Source organism: Macaca fascicularis, chromosome 3 (assembly GCF_037993035.2).
Source record: "Macaca fascicularis isolate 582-1 chromosome 3, T2T-MFA8v1.1".
NCBI classification, from domain to species: Eukaryota; Metazoa; Chordata; class Mammalia; order Primates; family Cercopithecidae; genus Macaca; species Macaca fascicularis.
In genome coordinates this window covers 74,711,005-74,720,878 of record NC_088377.1, presented here as the reverse complement: position 1 = coordinate 74,720,878, position 9,874 = coordinate 74,711,005, and positions in this window count along the sequence as shown.

Sequence of the window (9,874 nt, the reverse complement as noted above, 5' to 3'; positions counted from 1 at the left end):
TGGTATGCAAATTATATGTCAACACAGTTGTTTTAAAAAATCCAATGGCAGGATCTACTAGATACATTTCTTAATTCTCTACTTTGGATGTATATACTCTACGTGATCTGAGTATTTCCATGCTTTTACAATATACTTAAAATGAAATGAAAATGAAGGAAATGCCTAACATTTCAAGTACTTTGTAAATTAATCTAAAACATTTGCATTTTGAAGAAGAGTTTAATGGCCTTTCTGTACAAGTTATCCTGAAATTCATGCAATAAACAGACACAGATTCTGTACCCATTCATGAAAGTAACGACAAGCAGTAAGACACTTCTTTGGAACATTATATTAAACATCCTCTGATTTTAATCTGGCTTGCCTTACTATGACAGTAGAGAAACAGCTAAAAAATAATGGTTTCAAGAAAAAAACTCTCTCAACTTCTGTGAGGAATGACGTATAATTCCCAACTTTCCTAAGGGTAAATATTATTTTTAAAATGTATATACTTATGAGAAAAACATGACAGAACGAAAATCAGAGGTTAAGAAATAAGTGCACGATAAAGATAGTAAAATTAATTACAATAAAAATAAAAAAGAAAACTATCCAATGCAATTAGTAACCTAAAACATTAGATATTATTCCACCACCTATAGATTAACCATTGACATGTTATGTTTCATACATACCTGACTTCTGATTTTACCTAATTCCTTCTATGAATCCTGTGTCTCTTCTAAATTAATATGGCAATGTTGTGTAGCCTCTAGAGAAGGCTCTGACATAGGTTGTATTTTTAGGGTATCAGTCAGTTCTTTTTTTTTTTTTTTTTTTTTTGAGACGGAGTCTCGCTCTGTCGCCCAGGCTGGAGTGCAGTGGCGCAATCTCGGCTCACTGCAAGCTCCGCCTCCCGGGTTCACGCCATTCTCCTGCCTCAGCCTCCCGAGTAGCTGGGACTACAGGCGCCCGCCCCTGCGCCCGGCTAATTTTTTCTATTTTTAGTAGAGACGGGGTTTCACCATGGTCTCGATCTCCTGACCTTGTGATCCGCCCACCTCGGCCTCCCAAAGTGCTGGGATTACAGGCGTGACCCACCACGCCCGGCCGGGTATCAGTCAGTTCTTGTTGAAGTTGTCTCGTAACTACCTGTTCAGATATTTTTGTTACTGATTTTACATTACCTTATTAGTAAATCATGGTAATAAGATTTAACGTGTACTCTGAAAAATAGCACCACATACATGAATTTACCTTCTTTTCCTGTGTGTATACATGCTTCTTTATTACTGAATTCAGTTAAGGACACAGAAGGTGTTATTTCCTGCCAAGTTAGTGTTCTGCTTAGATTCAGTTCACTATTCACTCATTCCTGATACATTTGCAATGCTTAACTTCCTACTTAAGTCTCAAAAAGAAATCAGTATGTGGGTGGGGCTGGAAGTACAAAATGCAACATTGTAAAACGTTTTTCCTCCTTCTTATTAGAAGCTCAAAGAAACCTCACTACTGACATCCTCAATTGCCTGCTCAGATCATTCCAATAGATTTCTATCTCAGAATACAAGTAAAATTCCACTGGCCTTCCAGGCTCTAGGTAGTCACCTGGTCTCCACCTCCCTCCCTGACCTCAGCTCCTATAAATCTCTTCCCTACTCACTGCACTCTCACTGTATGTGAATCCTGCCACCTCCCATTAGATTGAAAATGGGGACCCAATGTCAAAGCAATCGCAGATAGCCACAGTTATCTTTGTGTGGGACAAAGTTATATCCAAATGATAGCCATTGAACCTTGAAATAAAAATTACGGGCAAATTATTTTTAAGAACATTCAAATTATAAATACCAGTGGTAAGATTAAATCAAACATGGTTTTGCTGGAAATTCACATTTGTCCTAAATTATGATTTAATAAAAAGTAAATGCTTCTAAACAATTGAGATGTCATAATAATACTGTGATATTGCAACAGTCTCAGATTAAAGTCAAATTTATATGAATAAAAATAAAATTATACCAACTTAAATACATAAAAACCCCTGAATGAAAAGTATTATGAGATACAACAGTATATACTTCAGTTCACCTGGGAAATCTTGAATTAACAAAGTAACCCACCTAATTGAATCTTAATTTCAAAAGACTCATTTCAGATACAAGGCATTTCTGTTTATCTGCTTCATCATGGTCTTAAAATGTGGCCACATACAAATATTAAAATTATTTTAGCAGTGTGTCTACATCATAAATATTAGTCTATATCTACTAAAAACTTGTAACTTAACCTCTTAACATTTCCAAAGTGATATAATTTCTTTACTCAAAGTAAAGCATATTTCAGTTCTTTCTTTTTGCTGGTATGTTTCTAGGCTAACACAGCAAATACACTTATATTCTAAGTATATTTGTACACACTTTTCTTTTTTTTTTTGAGACGGAGTTTTGCTGCCCAAACTGGAGTGTAATGGCGCGATCCCGGCTCAATGCAACCTCCGCCTCCCAGGTTCAAGTGATTCTCCTGCCTCAGGCCCCCGAGTACGCTGGGATTAGAGGTGCCTGCCATCGCACCCAGCTAATTTTTTATTTTCAGTTGAGACAGGGTTTCTCCATGTTGGTCAGGCTGGTCTTGAACTCCCGACCTCAGGTGATCTGCCTGCCTCCACCTCCCAGAGTGCTGGGATTACAGGCATGAGCCACTGCACCCGGCCTATTCTACATACTTTTATATTCAACTATATATAACATCTAGCATAACCAAATATTACTTTAAATTTTCTTTCAGTTTGAAAAATACTTTTCTTGATACTTACTTTTTTCTTTCTCTTTTTCACATTGATATATTCTTTCTTTCAAATTATTACATGCATTGATTAATTCCTTGTTTTTCTCTTCTAGCAGAAGACTCTGCTTTTCACTCCCAGCTGGATTTTTTTACAACAGCATGGATTTGGTCTTGGATAGTACTGATTGTCTTTTCTTGACTGTCAGCTTTCTTGTGGGATCATCCAGTTGCTCTCTGAGCAACCTATTTTCACTTTGTAGTTGAGCACATCTGTCCTCTATAGATTTCTGCTTCTTTGGCGTATTTATTTACTTTGCTTTGTTCATTTTTATACATTCGTTCAATTTCTTTCTTTTGACACTGTGCTTGGCCTAGGTCTCTTTGGAAACATTCTAAAACCAACGTCTTTTCTCTGAGTGTTTCTCTTGCATGATGAAACTTAATTTTTAGGCTGTTAATTTTACTGTCAGCATTACAGAGTTTTTCAGAAAGAATCTCACTGTTATTTTTCAGGTTAGACATATCAGAATTCATTTTCTCCTGTAAATGAACCCAATCACGTCCTGTTCTCTGGAAAGCAAGTTCTAGGTGTGCTTATGCTGTCTGACTTTGATCACAATCATGTACGGCAGCATCCATATGACTGAATTTCCATTTCCAGTCTTTCCTCGTTGTGTTTTACATTCTCAAGTCGAGAACTGAGAATTTTATTCTCAGCTGTCGAAATGCTAAGTTGTCCACTGTACTGAAATACTATTTTTGTTAATGTTTACTCATTCAGTTTTATCATATTTTGAAGGTTATCATTCTTTTATTTCACACTTTCAACATCCTTCAAACATTTTTTGCTTTCAGCTGCTTCTGAAGTTTTATTGGTCTAATTCCAGTCTTAGCATGGCGATTTCTTCCTGCAACATACTATTTTTATGCAACAGGCCTTTTTCTTTCTTATGGCCTTGAGAAATCTAAGTAAACAAAGGAAACTTAGCACTCAATAGAATGACATACACAGTTTCTTCTGAAATTAAAGAATAACCTGTATTGTACAATGAAAGGATTCCCATAAGTGGATATTTAACTGGAAAAAATGTTAAATCAAAATTTCAAACCTGAGTATAAATTCCCAAACGTTAAAAATATCTATTTGAAGACAATGAATCAATAAAAGTAAAAAATAAACCACTAGAGGATTTTTAAGGATGTCAGAATTGACAAAGCCTTTCTCTGAATTACAAAAAACCCAGTGGCATAAAATATGAGATTAATAGACTTGACGACATTTTTAAACTTTTTAAATTTTAAAATCTGATATCTAACCTATACACCACTCCACTGTAAGATGCTTAGCTCTGCATTTATTTGGACAGAAGAAATGTCTCAAAGTTCTTTAAGTTCCTTTTTCCTGAGAATGTTTTATAAATATTCTACTTTTCTGACAATTTTATTGTAAGTTATAAAGATTACATTTATTCATAAATGTTAAATCTAAGCATTGTACGCATTTCTACATTTTACACTTCTACATCTACCCATTGCACTTTTACATACATCACTGAATTCACTTAAGGTAACAATTCTGAAAAGGAGAGGTCAAAATATATGCAAGATGCAGGATTTTCCCTTGGTCTTCTGATTCTACTTCTAGTGCTTCTCCATCAAATTGCGGTTACTTCTGTGGTGTAAACATATAAATACAAAAGAAGCCTCTTATTTAAAAATACCAATGGTAAAATTTATAGAGATCTTCTTTAAAAATCATGAGATTATGTCCTATTGCAATAACTTTTATTTCCTCTTTATAATGTTTAAACAGTAGTAAGTGTGAAATAGGGGGAAATACACTGAACTATTTTTCCAAGAACAAAACATTTATCAATAAATTATCATTAAATGTATATTATGCTATATCATTGTTTTCAAAGCCCTTTGCATTGAAATTAGATACTACTTGGAGAAAACTTTTAACCTCTTCAAAAGTAAGAAGAATGACATCCACAATATGGCCTCTAAACTGGCTATACATTTCCTCCTTACCTATCAGTGAAAATAATAAACTGACTTCTCCATTAATATTTTGAGAAGATAAAACAATGTCCGAAAACTAGAACATCTGTTGTTAGTAGCAAAAGTTTTGAGATTATGGAAAGATCATCAATTCTTATAAAAAATATCAGATATCAAATATTTTTTCTTTGACGCTATTGTGAATGTCACTACTCAACTACTGCAGTCTAATGGAGCTGAATTAAGAATATGGCTTTGTCCTACACACACACAAACATGCACACAAACACACACGTGTATATTCTATATATATATCTACACACACACACAGGATATGTGTGTGTGTGTGTATATATATAATTTAAAAATTCTTTATACTTCCCAACGTACATAGAGTTGGTTTTTCAAATATATACACGTACAAAAATAAATTTGAAAGTGACTAAAGAAAATACCTCAGAATTCATTTTCTTTGAGCCATTTTGACCTTCTTTTGCTTACTGGTCAGAATCTCATCTTGTAATATTCTGGCGTTCTGCTCTTCAGAAAGTTGCTTGTGGGTATCGCTTCGCTCCCGCACAACCTAGACATACACTACATTTTTGGTCTAATAGCATTGGAAAAGAAAGTCTAAAAGAGCAGAACCTCTTCTGTAAAACTGTTTTTTAAAAAAGGTAGCCTATTAAAACACAAGGACTTTTATCCCTCAAGAATCACTCAAATGTTAATTGCATACATGACAGCTAAATTTCTCAAAGAGGAAAAACAGTTCTTACCTACAGAAAAATACAGTATTGTGTAATAAAATTTCTTTCAAAACATTTAACTAGCTTTGTTATAGTCTCAAAGCTATACAGCCCGTATTTTAACATAAAAATGCATAAATATTTATGTCAGTGATTAAACTCAATTTATCCTCCATTCCTTCATTCAGAAAACACAGAGACAGTTTGAGCATCTAAGACTGAACATCACAGGCAGAGATGCCAAGGTTTACAATAAATGTCATACCTCCTTTTTAAGATTAAAGTCTTGGTATGTTTTGAAACTAAATTATATACATCAAAGGAATATTATAAGTAATATTGATGAAATATAAAGTTAGAAATATAAAGTTTTCACCAAAAATTAATTTACGTAATCCAAATTCTTTCTTAATGCCCTCAATTCTGTGACCAGTGATGTCAGAGTCTGTTTGAGTTGTTGTTTCGTTTCAACTTCTTTCCCACATTCCTTTTCTTTTCTTTTTAACTGTTCACTATCTTTTCTAGGCAACGTATCAGCATTTCTTCCCTTTTCTCCTTCCTTTAAGGTCATGCTACAGTAAAACATATTAAAATTTATTTTGTTAGAAAATAAAAATTTTATTTTGTTATCTGGCTCTTCCTACATAGTGTTAATTATTCAAATAAAATTTCTATGTTCTTGACTATTTTTCCTTTCTAGTTCTCATGTTTTTAATTTCTCACTTCAGTCTCTTCCAAGGGATAGATATACTTGAAAGGCAGTGAAGAAAAAACATCCTGCTAATTTGTGAGTTTCTGTTACTAGCAATTCTGATAAATATTATGGAAAAGAATATTAGAAAGTATTTAGAATAGTTACACGTTGAAAATTACCTCTTTTTGGCAGGGCGTGGTGGCTCATGCCTGTAATCTCAGCACTTTGGGAGGCCGAGGCAGGCGGATCACAAGGTCAGGAGATCGAGACCATCCTGGCTAACACGGTGAAACCCCGTCTCTATTAAAAATACAAAAAAATTAGCTGGGTGTGGTGGTGGGCGCCTGTGGTCCCAGCTACTCGGGAGGCTGAGGCAAGAGAATGGCGTCAACCCAGGAGGCAGAGCTTGCAGTGAGCAGAGATCCAGCCTGGGTGACAGAGACTCTGTCTCAAAAAAAAAAAAAAAAAAAAAGAAAATTACCTTTTTCACACAGTCATAAGAACTCAATTAGGACAGATCATTTCAAATTAACTAATTAAAAAGAACATACTACTTATAAACAACTTTGTAAATTCACTAGAAATAAATTTTAATTTTCATGAAATACTGCAGGTATCCCTAAAATGATTTACAGTGCAAGATGGTACCATCGGGCCAGGCGCAGTGGCTCACACCTGTAATCCCAGCACTTTGGGAAGCCAAGGCAGGTTGATCACCCCAGGTCAGGAGTTTGAGACCAGTCTGACCAACAAGGTGAAACCCCATCTTTACCAAAAATACAAAAATAGCCGGGCCTGGTGGCAGGCATCTGTAGTCCCAGTTACTCGGGAGGCTGAGACAGGTGAATTGCTTGAACCTGGGAGGTGGAGGCTGCAGTGGGCCGAGATCATGCCACCACACTCCAGCAGCCTGGGTGACAGAGCAAGACTCCATCTCAAAAAAAAAAAAAGAAAAAAAATGGCACCATTGGATGTCATTCACACAATATATATCTGCAGATTACTATAGTCCAATAAAGGCAATGGGGTCTAATATCTGTTAATCCAGCTGTCCCCAATCTTTTTGGCACCAGGGACTGATTTTGTGGGAAACAGTTTTTCCATGGACCTGGGGGAGAGGGGGATGGTTTAGGGATGATTCAAGCACATTACGTGTATTGTGCACTTTACTTATATTGTTATTACACTGCAATATATAATGAAATAATTAATTACATAGCTCTCATGATGCAGAATCAGTGAAAGTCCTGAGCTTGTTTTCCTTCAACTAAACATTCCCATCTGGGGGTGATGGGAGACAGTGACATATCATCAGGCATTAGATTCTCATAAGGAGAGCACAGCCTAGATCCCCAGTGTGCGCAGCTGACAGCAGGATTTGGTTCATGCTCCTATGAGAATCTAATGGTGCTGCTGACCTAACAGGAGGCAGAGGTCAGGTGGTAATGTGAGTGATGGGGAGCGGCTGTAAATACAGATGAAGCTTTGCTTGCTCATTTGCCACTCACCTCCTGCTGTATGGCCTGGTTCCTAACAGGCCATGGACTGGTAATGGTCCGTGGCCTGGGGGTTAGGGACCCCTATGTTAACAAATACTTTTTATGTTTATTTTTTGGTAACACTTTCCACTTATCTTCTTGATTCCTATGTATTTTATAAACAATTTAAAAATTCCTTTTGGAACAAGACAGGATCTCATATTTAAACAATAAAGAATAACACGTATTTTCAACATAGAACTCTGAATTAATTTTATCTGTATAAGAGAGATATGTGAAATAAACTAATCATTACTTTCCATTTTATTTTTTATTTCATGGGTATTAATAAAGCTGGGAAGTCCCGGCTGGGTGCGGTGGTTCATGCCTGTAATCCCAGCACTTTGGGAGGCCGAGGCGGGTGGATCACAAGGTCAAGAGATCGAGACCATCCTGGCTAACATGGTGAAACCCCATCTCTACTAAAAAAAATACAAAAAATTAGCCAGGCATGGTGGCACGCAGCTGTGCTCCCAGCTGCTAGGGAGGCTGAGGCAGGAGAATTGCTTGAACCCAGAAGGCGGAGGTGCAGTGAGCCACGATCACACCACTGCACTCTAGCCTGGGTGACAGAGCTAGGCTCCATATCAAAAAAAATAATAATAATAAAATAAAATAAAAAATAAAACTTGGAAATCCTAGGCAGAGCAATTGGGCAAGAGAAAGAAGAAAAGGACTTCCAAATTGGAAAAGAGAAAGTCAAACTATCTCTGCCAATGATATGATCTTATACCTAGAAAGCCGTAAAGATGCCTACAAAACACTCCTAGATTTGATAAATGAATGCAATGAAGTCTGAGGTTGCAAAATCAATGAATCCAAATCAGTAGCACCCATATACACCAACTATGACCAAGCTGAGAGTCAAATCAAGAACCCAATCCCTTTTACAATGGCTGCAAAAGTGTAAAATACTTAGAAATATACTTAATGGAGGAGGCGAATGATCTATATAAGGATAACTAGAAAACACTGCTGAAGGAAATCATAGATGACACAAAGGGAAATACATCCTATGATCATGGACTATAAGAATTGATATTGTGAAAATGAGCCTCATGCCCAAAGCAGCCTACAGACTCAATGCATTTCCTGTCATAATACCAATGACATTCTTTACAGAATTAGAAAAAAAAAATGCTGAAATTCATGTAAAACCACAAAAGAGTCTGAATAGCAAAAGACATACTAAGCAAAAACAAAAAATAACAAAACAAACAAAAAAACACAAACAACAACAAAAAGTCTGGAGGCATCAAATTACCTGATGTCAAATTATACTATAAGGCCACAGTAACAAAAACAGCATGGTAGTGGTATAAGAGTAGATAAATACATCAATGGAACAGAATAGACAACCCACAAATAAAGGCATTTACAACCAAATATTCTTTGGCAAAGTATAGAAAAACATAAACTGGAGAAATGACACCTTATTCAATAAATGGTGCTGGGAAAACAGGATAGCCAAATGTAGAAGAATGAAACTAGATCCCTATCTCTCACCATATATAAAATAAAAATTAATTCAAGATGGACTAAAGGCCTAAGTCTCAGACCTGAAAACGTTGGCCTATGGAAAAAATTTATGATGAAGAACCCAAAAGCAAATGTGACAAATAACTTAACTAATTAATTATTAAACTTTTAATTAAACTGCAAAGCTTCTGCACAGCAAAAGAAATAATCATCTGAGTACACTAACAACCTATATGGGGAAATATTTGCAAATCACAAATTAGACAAAGGACTAATATCTAGAATCTACAAAAAACTCAAACAAATTGGCTGGGCGCGGTGGCTCAAGCCTGTAATCCCAGCACTTTGGGAGGCCGAGACAGGCGGATCACGAGGTCAGGAGATCGAGACCATCCTGGCTAACACGGTGAAACACCGTCTCTACTAAAAAAATACAAAAAGCTAGCCGGGCGAGGTGGCGGGCGCCTGTAGTCCCAGCTACTCGGGAGGCTGAGGCAGGAGAATGGTGGGAACCCGGGAGGCGGAGCTTGCAGTGAGCTGAGATCCGGCCACTGCACTCCAGCCTGGGTGACAGAGCGAGACTCCGTCTCAAAAAACAAAACAAAAAAAAAAACTCTAACAAATAAGAGAGAAAATACAAA